A 16,603-nucleotide genomic window follows, 5' to 3' on the forward strand; every position below is an offset into this window, starting at 1 on the left:
TTATAATAATTTTTATATCAAAATTTAAATTTATTATTCTTTAACATATTTATAAATTAAATTAACTATATTATTCTTTAACACATTTATAAAATTTGTATTAGTTAAAAAAGAGTTGTTTTATTAATTGAAAATATATTGTAAAAAAATTAATGTATAAATTTATTAGTTATAATTTTTTGTATTAATATATATATGTTTAAATAATTTTTTTATAAAAACGTATAGGAGCAATGCCGACAGTTAAAATGTGTCGTTGTTGGTAAACTGGTTTTTTTTAAGGGGCAATGCCGTTACCTATAAGTTGTCGCTATTGGAGGTAATAGCGACAGCTTATAGGTGTCGGCATTGCCCCTTAAAAAAAATTTAGTTTCCCCCCACACCTATCTTTTTCCCTCTTTTCCCTCTCTTTCCCCTCTTCCTTTTTCTTTCTTCCAGCCAAACACTCATCTTTCTTCCAACCAACGTTCAGCCTCTTCTTCAGCCACCAGCCAGCCGCGTGTGACCCGCACCACCAGCCACCTCTGACGCCGCCGACGCTGAACAACCAGCCACGCGTCTCCTCTGCAAGGTACCCATTTATTCACTTCTGACTATTAGTAATAGAATGTTGTTTCTTGTCTGAGATTTTTTATCACAGGTTTGTATTTTGTCTATGGCTCTTTAAACAAGAGAAAAGTTAGAAGAATCTAGGCTATTACATTGTAATCGTGGCTTTTGGTTTATGCTTTTGTGTTGCACACAAAGTGTTTGATAAATACACTTAGTGTGTGGGAAGGGCAACCTCTAATGTATCATCACCACCACCACCACTAGCACCATATGTTGAACAAGAGGTTGTTCCACCAGTACTAGTACCACCACCACCACCACCACCACCACTAGCACCACATGTTCAACAAGTGCTTGTTCCACCAATGCTAGCACCACCACCACCACCACCACCACCACCACCACCACTACATGTTCAACCAGTGTTTACTCCACCAGAACCAAAATTTCGCCAACTATGCATGAGGTATTCTTATTACCATAATCAACTTAGCAAATGTTAATGCTTAATAATTTCACTATTATACTATATTTATTATTTCTTTCTAACGTAGCTATTAAATGCAAGCTTGCTATCAAAACAAGAGACAACATAGTTGCATCGGGATACATCCTTAAAACTGATAGTACAGATATCCATGGAAAAATGATGCCTAAATAAGTTGCTCGTGTAGTCATTGAGGTAGCCCACGATGAGATGGCTAGGCTAAAATTTCCTAATTTGAATGCAGGGATCACTTTGGTAGGTCAAGCAGTTGGGGTACCAGTAGCATGGCATAAACATCTTATTATCGATGAAAGTGAGCAGGGACAGGTAATGTCTATAAGTTTTTATTGCCTAACTTATTTTATTTTGAAATATATTTTATTTTAACTTTTCCTTGGGTCATAAGCAGAAGAGAAAGAAAGAAGATATTGAGGCGATGATACCTTCCATTCAACATCCACAACCCCCAAAGCTTCCGCGTGTAGAGCCATTGACATAGGAGCTAGTGTCAATCTCTCACAATGATTCGACTTCTATGTCAAGAAATTTGACCTCTTTGTTGAAGTTTGTATCACCATGAGATAATGACTACCACAAGAAGATTAATATCCCATCGCATGTTTTTGGATACAACACGATTGCTACGCTTTTCAAGGATGATGTGACACAATTTTGCAACATGGACAAGATTGGGCAAACTCCAATGATATTGTATTTGAGGTATATATTCATGTCTTTTATAATATAAAGTTTAAATTATATGCATGCTGTTGACGCCGTTTTTCGTCAACGGTGAAAGAAGAGCACGTAAACAATAACTAGTAATGGCCAATCAAAATATAATAATACCAAACACGATTTTTACGTGGTTCAGCAGTTAAATCTGCCTAGTCCACGAGTCTTTTTTATTAAGCTCAAGATGATCTCTGAAAATTCTTCAAGGATGAATTCTTCAGAGTTTTCTCTCAAGATTCAGAAATTCGGTCCTTTACAATGGTGCATGATCTCTCTATTTATAGAGAAGATTGCAAAATACTATCCCACATACTTCGGGTAGTTACTCTTTTTGTGCAAATAAATTAAATGGCTTTAAATGCCTGTAATCTGATATAAAAGGAAACGTCCCCTGAAGACCAGGGGGCATATAACTAATCAAATAATAACCCATGATTTTAGGGGATTTACCGTAATAAATGTAGACCACGTCTCTTATGGACAACACTTGTAGATGTTCAAGATTATTATCATATATCTCCAAGGCCTTATTCTTCCAGGTCTTACATCAACTTTCGAGCTAATGACATCTCCCGAGGTCACATGGCTTTCGAGATCGTACTCGCGTCAGGCTCGGAACCCCTGATCCGAGGTCATCCCTGAGGGTAGAACCATCTCGGGAGCTCCCCTTCAAGATCGTGTGGATTTCGAGGCCAATATATTCAAAGTCGTCTCAACTTTGCAGGCTCGATGTCTAGTCTTGAAACATACTTCAAACTTTACGAGTTCATTCGCTGTGAATCCAGCTTTCGAGGTCACATTTAACATGGCTCGAAATCTAGGTATAACATTTTGCCCCCTCAAAAGTATTTGTTCGAATCCTAAGAGAAGGAAACTTTTGAACTACTTTCTTCGGGAACCGTACCGTTATATACTTGAAAATGGACACGCGTCATTTGGGTATTGCTCATTTACGGTACTTGAGTACCTTGGAAACCTGCCCACGATCATTCGTCTGCCACCTTTTCGGTTCCATCATGTCATTGACCCCTGACCGTCGGATTTCATTAGGATTCTGGCCAATGGCCCAGATTAACCCTTTTTATCACTTTTTTCCCTTTATATATTCAAGGTCTTCTTCTTCCTCTTATTTTACACGCATCAGAAACAAAAAAGGGAAGGGACGAAACCAGAGACCAACCCAGAGAACCTCTTTCTCGCGCATGTTCTCCCAGTCGAGAAAACAAAAGACCTCCGGTTTGTTCGAGTCCGTGAGCTCATATTTGCAGCCTCTCCTTTAGTCAGCAATTTCTCTGCAATCGCCATTATTGTGTAAGTGTCCAATCTTTGTTTTCCCTTATCCCAGTTTTTGTTCATATTGTTCTTGCTATGTCTTTGAATGTACTAGTTTATTTTCTTAGTACAAAACATTAGGGAATTTTTGTCTGATAGGCTTTTATGTTTCAAGTTTCCATACTAGGTTTGCATCACTGGTTCATATCCAGTTTTGATGTTTGAACAAGATTTCTGGTTTTTGGGTAATTTTAAAAAACGTTTCTTGTACACCAAGATATCGGGTATAAAACCTTGGCTTTGACAAATGCACGATACCCAAGGTTACCTTTTCTGGTTATCCGCCACTCTTTTTCCCCTAATTTTTGGGATTCTCAAAAAAATTGTTTACTCTCCTCCCTTTCTCGTGGAACACACGTTCTGACCCTTTAAGAAAGGTCTTAGTATCGAGCTTGTTTTGTTCCTAAACTCCGAGCTCATCCTATCGAGCTCGTAATTCTTGCATGCATGGCCCTCACCATTTTTCTTTCTCGCTAGATGTCACAGAATCTGGAAAGACGGTGGGGGTCGTTGCTGGCAATCCCTTAATCGCCAAAAACCCCGAGCCCGGAGTCGTTGTTTGCTCCGAATCAACGTCGAATCCATGAGTACGAGCTTGCACACAAGCAAGAGGATATTCGAGCTCATTACCACCGCCAAATAGACGAGGTCATAGAGGGGAAGAGGAGAACTCTTCGGGAGGCCCTTTATCCAGAGTCCAACTCAGGGCCTAGGCTGATCCCCCTCGACCCCGCATTAAAGGTCACCATCGCGTATAGTCCAGGAGAACTTCAATTTTCATTGATGGGGGAGCCTTCTTCCTCGCAGCCGAGGAAAGAAATCTTCGAGGCCGAGCACTATTGGAGCTCGATTACCTCGACAAGTCAGATAATTGACATTCTGGCCCTCCATGGCCTCAGGTTGTCAGGTTCTTTGAAATGTCGAGCTCCGGCCGCCCACGAACGAAGCTGTTATGCCCCCGGGGATCGTGACAACAGGCTGAGATACGCGGCATGGAGCCAAGAACACATGAAGGCAGGGGCGCTGTTGCCTTTGAAGTCTTTTTTCAAGGACTTCACGGATTTTGTTGGGTTGGCTCCGTTCCAGCTCAACACCAATTCTTACAGGGTTCTGTCTGCCCTGAGGTCGCTATACCACGAGCTGGAGTGGGAGGGGCCTTCACCTCAGGAGATTTTATATCTCTTTTGTCTGAAAAGCAACCCCTCCCAAGCTCGGGGAGGAGATGGCTTTTACTACCTTTCAAGCTATCCCAAAGAGAAAAAGGTTTTTGAAGATCTCCCTAATCACCCATCTGATTTCAAAAAAGCTTTCTTCTGGACAGATGGCCTGTCCCTATCTCGACACTACTCGTTCAGGCAGATTCGTAAGTATCCTAGTTTTCTTTATCTCTGTGCTCGGGATTTTAGCTGTAAGACCCGTAGTTAGTTGAAATGTGTCTTGCTTTCCAGTGAATTTTCATCATCCTACTCCTAACGAGGCAATGGAGGGGCATAGAGAAACCCTGCTCCAACTCCCTCATGGCAGGAGGTCCCTCTTGTACCTTTTACATGAGGATAAGCTCCGAAAATGCGGACTTTTGGGAGAGGGCCAGTCCACCTTTGACTGGTCCAATACAAAGTATGAACATTGGGAGCAGGTGCCTTTGCCCACAGGCGTCCTCCCTTCGAGGAGAGAGGTGAGGCCCCCACTTCCAGTTCGCAGAAGGAGTCCGCCATCGGGGAACGAGGCTAATGACGAAGCCTCGAGTTCGGACTCGGATGAAGGTAAAGCCTTTCTTACCTCGAGAATGTGGTCCCCCACCTTACTAAAGCATAAGCCCGATAGGTTAGTTTCATGCCTGTATGATAGATACCACTTCTACATATGGAGTTGGGTAGACGCTTGTGTTCATAGGTTTGATAGTTGGCTCGGGAAGTATGACACCATGTATACTTCAGACGAGGTGTGGAACGGGATAGCTGTCCAATATGGGACCAACGATTATAGGGACCTTTCGAGGTTGACGTCCACCTATATAGGGAAGGTACTCCCCCCGCCTCTTCTGAAGATGGGGGAATTTCATGGTCCCCGAGCTCTAGTTCGGGGGAGAGTTCCAGTTAGGTCTTTTCTTTACTTGGTTTTTTCTTTTTTATTTTCCAAGCTCATTATCATTATGTCTAACTTCGATTGGAACTGTGCAGGTGCCATGGATCCCGATCTCGACACTGTGCTTTTTAGTGATGAGGGAACTGGAGCTCAGAAGAGTAAACGCCCGAGAGCCTCGCGGAGGTCCGACCGACCATCCAAGGTCCCTAGACGCCTCGAGAAGACCCCAACGACTCAGGTTACTTCGAGCATAACCAAGGAACCGATTGTCCAGGTTGATGCGTCTGGTTCAACTGCGCCCGTCTCGCTTCCCCCGACCGACACTCAAATAACAGTCGGCCAGCCCCCGAAGAAACCTTCCGTCACCAAGGTTCGACTGCCGACGGCCCGACCTCATATTGAGGAGTTCGTGCTTGACGGCGCCGCTGGGACCCAAGGGGCTGTGCTTAGCTCGGACGTCCTCTCTTGAGTGGGTCAGAGCTTTTCTGGCTTCGGTGCCGACCATTGGGACCTCGTGCACAAGGCCTCGGACTGTAATACTCTTTATGATAAGAGTATTGAACTCACTGCCGCGGTAGCCTTCACAACTCTCTTTTAACTGTTTGTGCCTCAGCTCGCGATCTAATTCGTTCTTTGTATTTCAGGCCCTTGTCGTTTCAGCACAGCTTAATTATAAGCTGACCAACGAGGTGCACACAAGTATGTCTCTGGCCCAAGAGTCGAGGGATCTCCAGCTTAAGATGGCTGATGAACTCAAGGACCGAACTTGAGAAAGTGAAGACCCGTCTCGCGGAGCTGGAGAAGACGAAGGCCGAGCTGGAGAAGGCTAACGCTAAGCTCGAAGAGGAGAAGGCTGCTACTTTCGACATTATGGAAGGCGAGAAGGCCCACCTCCAGAACGAGTTCAAAGAGCAGAAGGAGAAGGCGGTTGACCAGGCCATGTACAAAATTTGGGTTGACAATGCCGACCTCGATACCAGCTTCCTGGGTCCCCTCGAGGCCAAATATGTAGAGTGGTGGAGTGCCCGTCTTGAGGCGAGTGAAGCTGCTCGAGAGGCTGCTCAGAAGGATAGTCATGCTATTCGTCCTGGGGGGTCCAGTGTTGTTGACGTCGGAAAAGCCAAGGGAACTGCTCCTTCTTGATTCTTACCTCGGGGCTGTGTCCCTCTATTGTTTGTAACTTTTTATTTATGCCCGTAGGGCTGATACAATTTTTTTTTTATAAACTTATATATGCTTTACATTTCTTGGCTCGAAATATTTGCATATTTTATATGAATGAGTTTTTTATGTTTATTTATTCATACAAACATAGTGTGGATTTAGGCTCGAGACTTAATGCATTCATGCATCGTTTGCTCGAATTATCCGCTTCCAATCTCGTTATTTATCAAGGTCGGATATTACTTTAACCACGAACCCGAAAGTACTTATATGGTATGTGATGTGAATGGTTTAGTTATATCTTTTTGCTTAGTTACTTTTTACTCGTCCTCGGTTTTTACTCCGAAGTTATGAGTTCAAAACTATTTTGCTTTAATATATTCCAGCCTCGATCTCGACTTATCTCGGAGTAGGTTTAGGTTCCTACTTATCGTCGATCATATTTTTGGCTGGTTTGCTCCAAACCTATTAAGTTTGCACATCTGGTTAAATCCAAACGTTATTATCTTTTGATAGTTCGGTTGAGTCCAAACTATCTAAGCTCGCGTATCTGGTTAAATCCAAATACTTATGTTTTTTGGTAATTCGGTTATGTCCAAACTATCTAAGCTCGCGTAACTGGTTACATCCAAATACTTATAAGTTTTTGATAATTCGGTTATGTCCAAACTATCTAAGCTCGTGTATCTGGTTACATCCAAATACTTTATTTTTATTTTTAAATCAATGGTATATATACCGATGATGCCCCCTTATATCCTATGAGTGTGACCATAGGTTATTAAATTAAGAGAGATTGCAAAAATAAAAAGGGATAATATATTGAACGAAATAAATCTTTATTTGATGGAATTCAAAAGCAACAAACTAATACAAATAGAAAGTCATGGTTATAGGCAACACTTTTCCTACACTACTGATAGTAAGGTTTAAGGTGTTCGCCATTCCATGCTCGCGGTACCAGGCTCCCGTCTAATCTCGCAAGTTTGTACACACCGGGACGGATGACTGATTCTATCTGGTACGGTCATTCCCAATTTGGCCCGAGCACTCCAGCTGCTGGATCTCGTGTTGCCAAAAATATGCGTCTCAACACCATATCTCCCATTCCGAACTTTCGATCTCGAACCCTCTTGTTGAAATACCTGGTAGTTCGTTGCTGGTAAGCAGCGTTTCTCAGCTGAGCCTCTTCCCTCTTTTCTTCAATCAAGTCTAAGGTTTCCTCGAGCTAAGTGTGGTTTGAACTTTGATCGTACATCTGAGTTCGGTTCATTGGGATTTCGACCTCAATGGGCAACATTACCTCGCAACCGTATGCTAGAGAGAACGGGGTATGTCCTATTGATGTTTGAGCTGTGGTCCTATATCCCCATAGGACTTGGGGCAATTCTTCAGGCCATCGTCCCTTCGCCTCCTCCAACTTTTTCTTTAGAGAACTTTTGAGAGTTTTGTTCACAGCTTCGACCTGGCCATTTGCTTGAGGGTGAGCTACTGATGAAAAACTCTTTATTATGCCGTTCTTTTCACAAAAGTTGGTGAACAAGTTCCGTTGTCGGATACGATCTTCCTCGGCACCCCATATCGGCACACGATGCTTTTTACTACGAAATCAAGGATCTTTTTTGAAGTTATAGTTTCCAATGGTTCAGCCTCCATCCATTTCGTGAAGTAATCCACGGCGACTACAACATATTTTACTCCGCCTTTGCCAGTCGGGAGAGAGCCTATGAGGTCGATGCCCCATACCGCGAAGGGCCATGGGGAAGTCAACATGGTCAGCTCGGATGGTGGAGCTCGGGGTATCGTGGTGAATCTCTGGCATTTTTCACATTTCTTCACGTACTCGAAAGAATCTGTTTTAATGGTTGGCCAGAAATATCCTTGGCGTATGATCTTCTTGGACAAGTTATGCCCCCCAGTGTGATCTCCGCAGAACCCTTCATGAATTTCTTCAAGGATCTTCTTAGCTTCGGGAGGGGTTACGCACCTAAGTAACGGCATGGAATATCCCATTCTGTACAGTTTCCCGTCCAAAATGGTGTAGCGGGGAAGTTGATACATCAACTTTCGAGCTTGGTTCCGGTCTCTTGGAAGGACTCCGTTCTCGAGATATTCAACTATTGGGGTCATCCAGGTAGGCTCTATGTCGATCATACATACATCTTCCTCCTCTGGCTCATTAATGCTAGGTGCTGAAAGGTGTTCTATGGGCACGACGTTCAGTTCTTCATTTTCAGCGGATGTGGCAAGCCGAGCTAAGGCATCTGCATTTGAGTTTCGCTCGCAGGGAACCTGTTCGATTGTATAAAATTTGAAACACTCTAATGCGAATTTTGCCTTCTCCAAATAAGTTGCCATTCTCGTGCCGCGAGCCTGGTATTCTCCCAGGATTTGATTAACGACGAGCTGGGAGTCACTGTAGCAATGTATAGCTCTAGCTTTGAGCTCCTTTGCTATACGAAATCCCGTGAGTAAACCCTCGTATTCGGCCTCATTGTTCAATGCTTTGAAGCTAAATCTTAAGGCAAAATGAAATCTGCTCCCTGCGGGGGTAACCAAAATGACCCCTGCCCCCGCTCCATTTTCATTTGATGAGCCGTCGACGTAAAGTTTCCACAGCTCGTGGGCCGGGGTTATTACCTCGTCGTCGGCTATGCCAGTACATTCCACTATAAAGTCTGCCAACGCCTGTGCCTTAATGGTCGTTCTCGGGTGGTAGGTGATCTCGAACTGTCCGAGCTCAACAACCCATTTAAGAAGTCGACCTGAAGCTTCTGGTTTAGACAAGACTTGCCTAAGTGGCTGATCAGTCAGCACATGGATGGGATGCGCCTGAAAGTAGGGGCGGAGTTTTCGAGACGAATGAATTAAACTGAGCGCGAGTTTCTCCATCAATGGATATCTTGACTGTGCCCCCAGTAATCTTTTACTGATGTAATAAACAGGTCTTTGCACCTTCTCTTCTTCTCGAACGAGCACTGCGCTTATTGCATGTTCGGTGGTCGAAAGGTATAGGTACAGTAATTCTCCCGTTTCAGGTTTTGACAAGATGGGTGGTTCCGCAAGGTGCTTTTTGAGCTCCTGAAAGGCCAGCTCGCATTCCTCCGTCCATTCAAACTTCTTACCTCCTCTTAATAAGTTGAAAAATGGGAGACCACGGTCTGTAGATTTCGAGATGAATCTGCTTAAGGCTGCCATCCTACTAGTCAAACTTTGGACATCTTTATGCCTTCGAGGTGAGGGCATGTCAATCAGGGCCTTGATCTTGTCGGGGTTGGCCTCGATTCCACGATAGTTCACGATAAAGCCCAGAAATTTTCTTGAAGACACCCCAAAAGTGCACTTCTGAGGATTTTGCTTCATGTTGTATTTCCGGAGCACGCCGAAGCACTCTTCGAGGTCATCAACATGGTTCTTGTTGAGTTGAGACTTGACAAGCATGTCATCAACATAAACCTCCATGTTGTTCCCTATTTGTTCTGAAAACATCATGTTCACGAGCCACTGGTATGTGGCCCCAACATTCTTGAGCCCGAAAGGCATGACATTATAGCAATATAGCCCCTTATCCGTGATGAAGCTCGTATGTTCTTGGTCGGGGGCATGCATGGGAATCTGGTTATATCCAGAATAAGCATCCATGAAGGACATCAGGCCATGCCCCGCCGTGGCATCCACGAGCTGGTCAATCCTTGGCAACGGAAAACAGTCTTTCGGGCATGCTTTGTTGAGATCTGAGTAGTCAATACAGGTTCGCCACGTCCCATTGGGCTTTGGGACCAACACCGGATTGGCTACCCAGTCAGGGTAAAAGGCATCCCTAATGAATCGGTTTGCCTTTAACCTGTCAACCTCCTCCTTTAGAGCTTTCTTTCTATCTTCGTCCAGCTATCTTCGCTTTTGTTGCTTCGGGGGGAAGCTCTTGTCTATATTCAGTGCGTGGCTTGCTATATTCGGACTTATTCCTACCATGTCCGAGTGTGACCACGCGAAGACATCCTGGTTTTTCTTCAAAAAGCAAATTAATTGCTATTTTGTCTCATTTTGGAGGTGTTTTCCGACCTTCACCTTTTTCGAGGGATAGGTTTCCTCGAGCGGAATTTCTTCGAGCTCCTCTAAAGGTTCGAGGTCAACTTTCTCCTCAATCCTTCGATCAATCTCTTCGTCAATCTCTAAGACCATTCCGTCTTTGTTTTGAATGATGGCGAGTGCTTGTGCGCTCGTCTGTTTCTTTCCTCTTAAGGAGATGCTATAGCATTCCCTCCCTGCTAATTGGTCTCCCTTCAATGTTCTGACTCCGCTAGGGGTCGGGAACTTAAGGGCCAGATGCCTTACTGATGAAACTGCCCCCAGCCCAACCAGGGCGGGTCTCCCGAGCAGCACATTGTAGGCTGATGGCAAGTCTACTACCACGAACTACATCATCTTGGTTGCCGAGACTAGGTAGTCTCCCAAGGTCACAGGGAGCTCGATGGATCCCATGCAGGCGGTCCCTTCTCCTGAAAAGTCGTACAAAGTAGTTGCACACGCTTTCAGGTCGCGAAGGGAGAGTCCCATCTTCTCGAGGGTATCTTTGTAGAGAATGTTGACTGAGCTCCCATTGTCTATGAGAACTCGGTGGACCCTTTTATTGGCCAGCTGGAGGGTGATGACCAGTGGGTCATGGTGAGGAAACTGGACATGGGAGGCGTCTTCCTCTGTGAAGGTTATTGGTTGTGTTTCAATCTTCTGGCTTTTTGGAGCCCTAGGTTCGGGTTCATAAGGAGACCCATCCCCAGTCTTCAGCTCGTTAACGTATCTCTTTTGGGCATTCCTGCCCACTCCTGCGAGATGGGGCCCTCCCGAGATGGTTATTACATCCTCTCCATCTATCGACAGGGGCCTGTCTTCTTCCCGAGCTCGGGAATTATTGTTTTGTGTCGTCGGAGGCGCGGCTACTCTCTGGCTTGCGGCCTGACTAGTACTCTGGTTTTTGACAAATTGCCGGAAGTAACCTCTCGAGATCAATCCTTCGATCTCGTCCTTCAGTTGTCGACATTCATCGGTTGTATGCCCGGTGTCTCTGTGAAATCGACAATACTTACTGGAGTATTGTTTTGTGCCGTCGGAGGCGCGGCTACTCTCTGGCTTGCGGCCTGACTAGTACTCTGGTTTTTGACAAATTTCCGGAAGTAACCTCTCGAGATCAATCCTTCGATCTCGTCCTTCAGTTGTCGACATTCATCGGTTGTATGCCCGGTGTCTCTGTGAAATCGGCAATACTTACTGGAGTTCCTCTTGGATTTTTGATTTCTCATCGGGTCCAGACGGCTAAAGGGGTCCTGGTTTTCATTAGCCAGGTATATGTTCTCCCGAGACTCATTGAGCTCGGTGTATACTCTATACACGGAGAAATATCTCTCCCCCTTCTTTTTCTTTCCTCCCTCGGCTTCGGGGTTACTCCCTTCGTTCTTTTTCCTCTTGGAGGGGTTTTCTGCGACAGGCTTTGGAACTGCTGGGTCCGCCGAGGTTGAGGCAAAGTTGACGTTTATCGTTGTAGTTTCGGGCTGGGAAGTCGCATTAAGTGTCGACCTCGCTTCCTCTACATTGACAAACCTCTGCGCTCGTCTGTTAAACTCGGTTATGGACCTTACTGGTTTTCTTTGCATGTCGTCCCAAAGGGCGCTTCACGGCATTACGCCGGCTCGGACAGCCATTAGGTGCTTACTGTCATCCACGTCCCGAGCTCGGGCAACTTCTAGATTAAACCTTGTTAAGTAACTTTTTAGTGTTTCGCCCAGCTGTTGTCGAACGTTAGTTAAGGTTGATGCCTCTGGTCTGACCCCCATCATTGCTCTGAACTGCTTCTTAAAGTCTTTAGACAACTGCTCCCAAGAAGTTATTGAGTGTCTCTTATATTTTTTGAACCAACTTTTGGCAGGTCCTGTAAATGATGCTGGAAACAACATGCATCTGAGCTCGTAACCCACGTTACTGGCTCTCATAATGGTGTTGAACGTGCTCAGATGACTACACGGGTCGATCTTTCCTTCAAACATCAGGACGTGAGGGATCTGAAATCCTTGAGGAAATGGAGTATTGGAAATATGGGGAGCAAACGGTTCGAGCTCCTCGTCAGAGTCTTCATATCGATCATTCCTTTGCTCGTTTTTCAAAAAGCCTAAAAGCCTTTTCAAGCTGGTCGATTCTTTCTTGGACTGGGTCCGCAAGAGGCACTGTCTGGAATCGGTTGTCATCGATCATAATCCCAGACTCGCGTCTCCGCAAGGGATCTCTACGCCTATTCAAGCAATCCCTCAGGTCCGGATTTATTGGGTCATCATTACCTCGACTTTGGTTTAGGTGCTCTCATAGGTCGGGACGATTTCTGCGGTTTCCAGTTTTCTTACGACCTCGATCATGCTTGCTAACCGACCTGGTATCTCCAAATTCATCACTGGTAAAACGCATCGCCTGGTTATTTCGTGATGGAATATTTCTATGTCGCCTCGCCTCCCCCGTGCGAGACCGAGATGTTTGACTTTTTTCAGATGGGGCGCCTCTCCGCTCCTGGAAAGCCTCCCCGTTTCCTTGTCTTCCTCCCGTACACTCTTCGCCCTGATCTCGAACGAGTTGAGCATTCCTGTGGGGAGGCGAAGGATATCTTATAGGAGATGGGGGAAACCGTATAGGCGATGGTGGCTGCCATCCATGTCGCGGCCTAGATGGTCCAGAATTTGCCCGAGATGGGTCGGTCGCATTTGGTGCGCTCCCAGGTATCTGAGTCTGAGCCTCTGCAGGGGTTCAGTTGTTCCCAGTTCCTGCAGGTACTTCCACAGGCGGGTTAGCCGGGGCCCGAGCCCTAGTACTCCTCTAGGGCCTAGGTGGAGCAGATGGCTCTGCTGGTGCCGGAGGTTGAGCCGGCCTCCTTGTGGCAGCATCTTTTCGTGGACGCCCACGGGGTCTACGGGGAGAAACGTGTACGTCCCTCGGAGGAGGGACTTGGTTTTCGCGCGGAGGCGGGGGCTGAGCCACCTGCGCCTCTGTGGTTATCCTTGTCAACTCCTCATCCCGTTTGTTGGCCTCTGCCAACTGCTGCTTCAGTTGCCGATTTTCAAGTTCCACAATGGGAACATACCGCTCAGGATTGTAATACATATCCTCATCCCTTGGTGGAGCAGGTGGTCCCCGGGAATCGGAAGATCCACTTCTTTCTTCGACATCAGGGTTTTCCATTGGCTGTTTCCCAGGACGTCTTGGGTAATTTTCTTCAGGTGTGTTCTGATTATTAGTGGCCATGACTTTTTCAGGAATGAATGCTTAAGGCTCTCAATGAAAGCACCAAATTGTTGATGTCGTTTTTCGTCAACAGTGAAAGAAGAGCACGTAAACACTAACTAGTAATGGCCAATCAAAATATAATAATACCAAACACGATTTTTACGTGGTTCAGCAGTTAAATCTGCCTAGTCCACGAGTCTTTTTTATTAAGCTCAAGATGATCTCTGAAAATTCTTCAAGGATGAATTCTTCAGAGCTTTCTCTCAAGATTCAGAAATTCGGTCCTTTACAATGGTGCATGATCTCTCTATTTATAGAGAAGATTGCAGAATACTATCCCACATACTTCGGGTAGTTACTCGTTTTGTGCAAATAAATTAAATGGCTTTAAATGCCTGTAATCCGATATAAAAGGAAACGTCCCCTGAAGACCAGGGGGCGTATAACTAATCAAATAATATCCCATGATTTTAGGGGATTTACCGTAATAAATGTAGACCACGTCTCTTATGGACAACACTTGTAGATGTTCAAGATTATTATCATATATCTCCAAGGCCTTATTCTTCCAGGTCTTACATCAACTTTCGAGCTAATGACATCTCCCGAGGTCACATGGCTTTCGAGATCGTACTCGCGTCAGGCTTGAAACCCTTGATCCGAGGTCATCCCTGAGGGTAGAACCATCTCGGGAGCTCCCCTTTGAGATCGTGTGGATTTCGAGGCCAGTATATTCGAAGTCGTCTCAACTTTTCAGGCTCGATATCTAGTCTTGAAACATACTTCAGACTTTACGAGTTCATTCGCTGTGAATCCAGCTTTCGAGGTCACATTTAACATGGCTCGAAATCTGGGTATAACACATGACTTTTATAATTAAATATGATTAATTTATAGGTTGTTGGATGATATACTACATACCAATGGGTTGGATCATTTGTACACATTTCAGCATCCAGGTGAAGTTAGTGTAGGTCATGAGAATAAGCGTGCCCAAGCACTTAAAGATCGATTCATTCAAATGGGCGAGAAGTAGTTCCTTATTTGTCATTGGAATAACAAGTAAGTTTATATTGAGTTTTGAAATGTTAAGTTCATATAGTCATCTTCTAAATAATTTATTGTTTGTTTTCTAGTGAACATTGGATGTTATTGCTATTTCGACCTCACTCACATTCAGTGGCGTTCTTGGATCCCATTAACCATCAATTACGCATTGAGATTAAAAATATAATTAGGCTGTAAGTTTATATAAGTTTCATTCCTTAAAGTATATTATCTTTTTAATAGTGCTTGTTTGCTAATTAAAATACTTTTATTATGTATAGTGCTTTCACGCTATATGATACGGAAAAAGGAAAAAGAGTTGTAAGTCTAAAGTATTATAGTCCAAAAGTAAGTAACATTCAACTTTATAAAACATAAGATTTACATTATAAGTATACTAACAAGTATATGTAATATACTTTTACACTTGTCCATGTTAACAGTGCTGACAACAACCAAAAACCACAGAGTGCAGTATCTACTGCATGAAGTATGCTAGGGATCTCATTTCACAACAAAGAACCAGAGCATATCTATCAAATAATGTAATAACTAAATGTGTTTACCTTTTAACTTTAATAATGTTATATTTTAACTTCATAAATATTTGACATGTAACTTATAATTTAAATTATTTGTAGTTCAATTCAGATTTACCATATACTGACGCTGAACTTAATGAAGTTCAAGAAGAGTGGGCAAAATATATTCTACCGCATCTCGTTAAATGATGGCATGCATGCTTAGTACCTATGTGAGGGGATTTATTCATTTTTTGAACTTTCTATTTCTTTTATTAGAAATTGTTAGAACTAATCAAATACAGAATCAATCTAACAAATTATAGGTTGAGTTAATTTAGCTTTTTGAGGTGCATACTGTGCAAAGGATTCATTTTATGACAAACTTTTTTGGAACTATGTATTTATTTTATTTAGAAAGTGTTAGAGCTAATCAAATATAAAGTTAATGCTACAAATGTTAATTTAATTTAATTTTTGATGTGTATTCTTTTACTGCAATTTTTGCATTGATTTTAAAACCAGGGAGCATTGACAACATATTTGCAATGTCCTCTGGTGTGGAAACTTTGCGACAGTTAAAAACTGTCACCATAGACAGTCAATCACGACACCTAATAGCTGTCGGCGTAGCTAGCAATGGCGACACCTATTAACTGCCAGCGTAGCTACCCTATGTCGGCATAGGCAAATACGACAGTTAATCGACTGTCGTCGTTGCTCAATAATGACAGTTAAAAACTGTCCTGAAATCCATTTTTTGTAGTAGTGGCGTGTAGGGCAATTTTCAGGGATGGGATTTTCATTTTTATTTAATTAATTAATTAATGGATAATTCAAAATTTGGTTTTTGGATTTTTTCATTAATAGAATAATTATTTAATTCAAAAGTAAATTGAAAAATGGTTACGGATTTTTTTTTTTTTAAATTTGAATATTTTCTTTTAAGTATGACTAATCAGAAAAATATTCAGATAGAGAGAAGTGAGACAACTCAGACTATTCGCTCTGTGAAAAATGGAACGGTAGTTTTCTCTCCCTGAAAATAAAGAACCAATTCTCAGGCTTATTCTCTTGATCTCATGAGTTAAGTACATCAAGTAGAATCACAAATAAACTATCCTTCATTCTCTAAGTGCCCACATTTCTTGAGGTGTAGAGAACGCTTTGTAAGATCTTGGTGTGAGTACGTGGGAGCGGCTTGGATAGGAAGATCGTTCTAAATACGAAAAGATAGCAAGGATACTTGATAGGCTTCAAGAGGTATGATTTCTATTATTATCTTGCTTATGATTAATGTATGTATATTAATGGATCCGCATATTTAAAGGTAGTTTAAATATGTTACAAAAATTTTGTTGTACACTGGGCCAACCCCACCACCATTCCGCTGTGTATTAGGAAATTCGTTCCTAACAAG

At 43.4% G+C, this 16,603-nt stretch overlaps 1 long non-coding RNA gene across 1 annotated transcript; it reads left to right on the forward strand.

Annotated features, from left to right (window-relative positions):
• Positions 1 to 455: 455 nt before the first annotated feature.
• On the forward strand, positions 456 to 15,487 carry LOC133815900 (uncharacterized). Its single transcript, XR_009884893.1, has 4 exons — positions 456 to 571; positions 14,944 to 15,010; positions 15,106 to 15,207; positions 15,304 to 15,487. It is a non-coding gene; the product is annotated as an uncharacterized LOC133815900 (long non-coding RNA).
• Positions 15,488 to 16,603: the final 1,116 nt, after the last annotated feature.

This window comes from Humulus lupulus, chromosome 2, assembly GCF_963169125.1.
Source record: "Humulus lupulus chromosome 2, drHumLupu1.1, whole genome shotgun sequence".
Classification (NCBI taxonomy): Eukaryota; Viridiplantae; Streptophyta; class Magnoliopsida; order Rosales; family Cannabaceae; genus Humulus; species Humulus lupulus.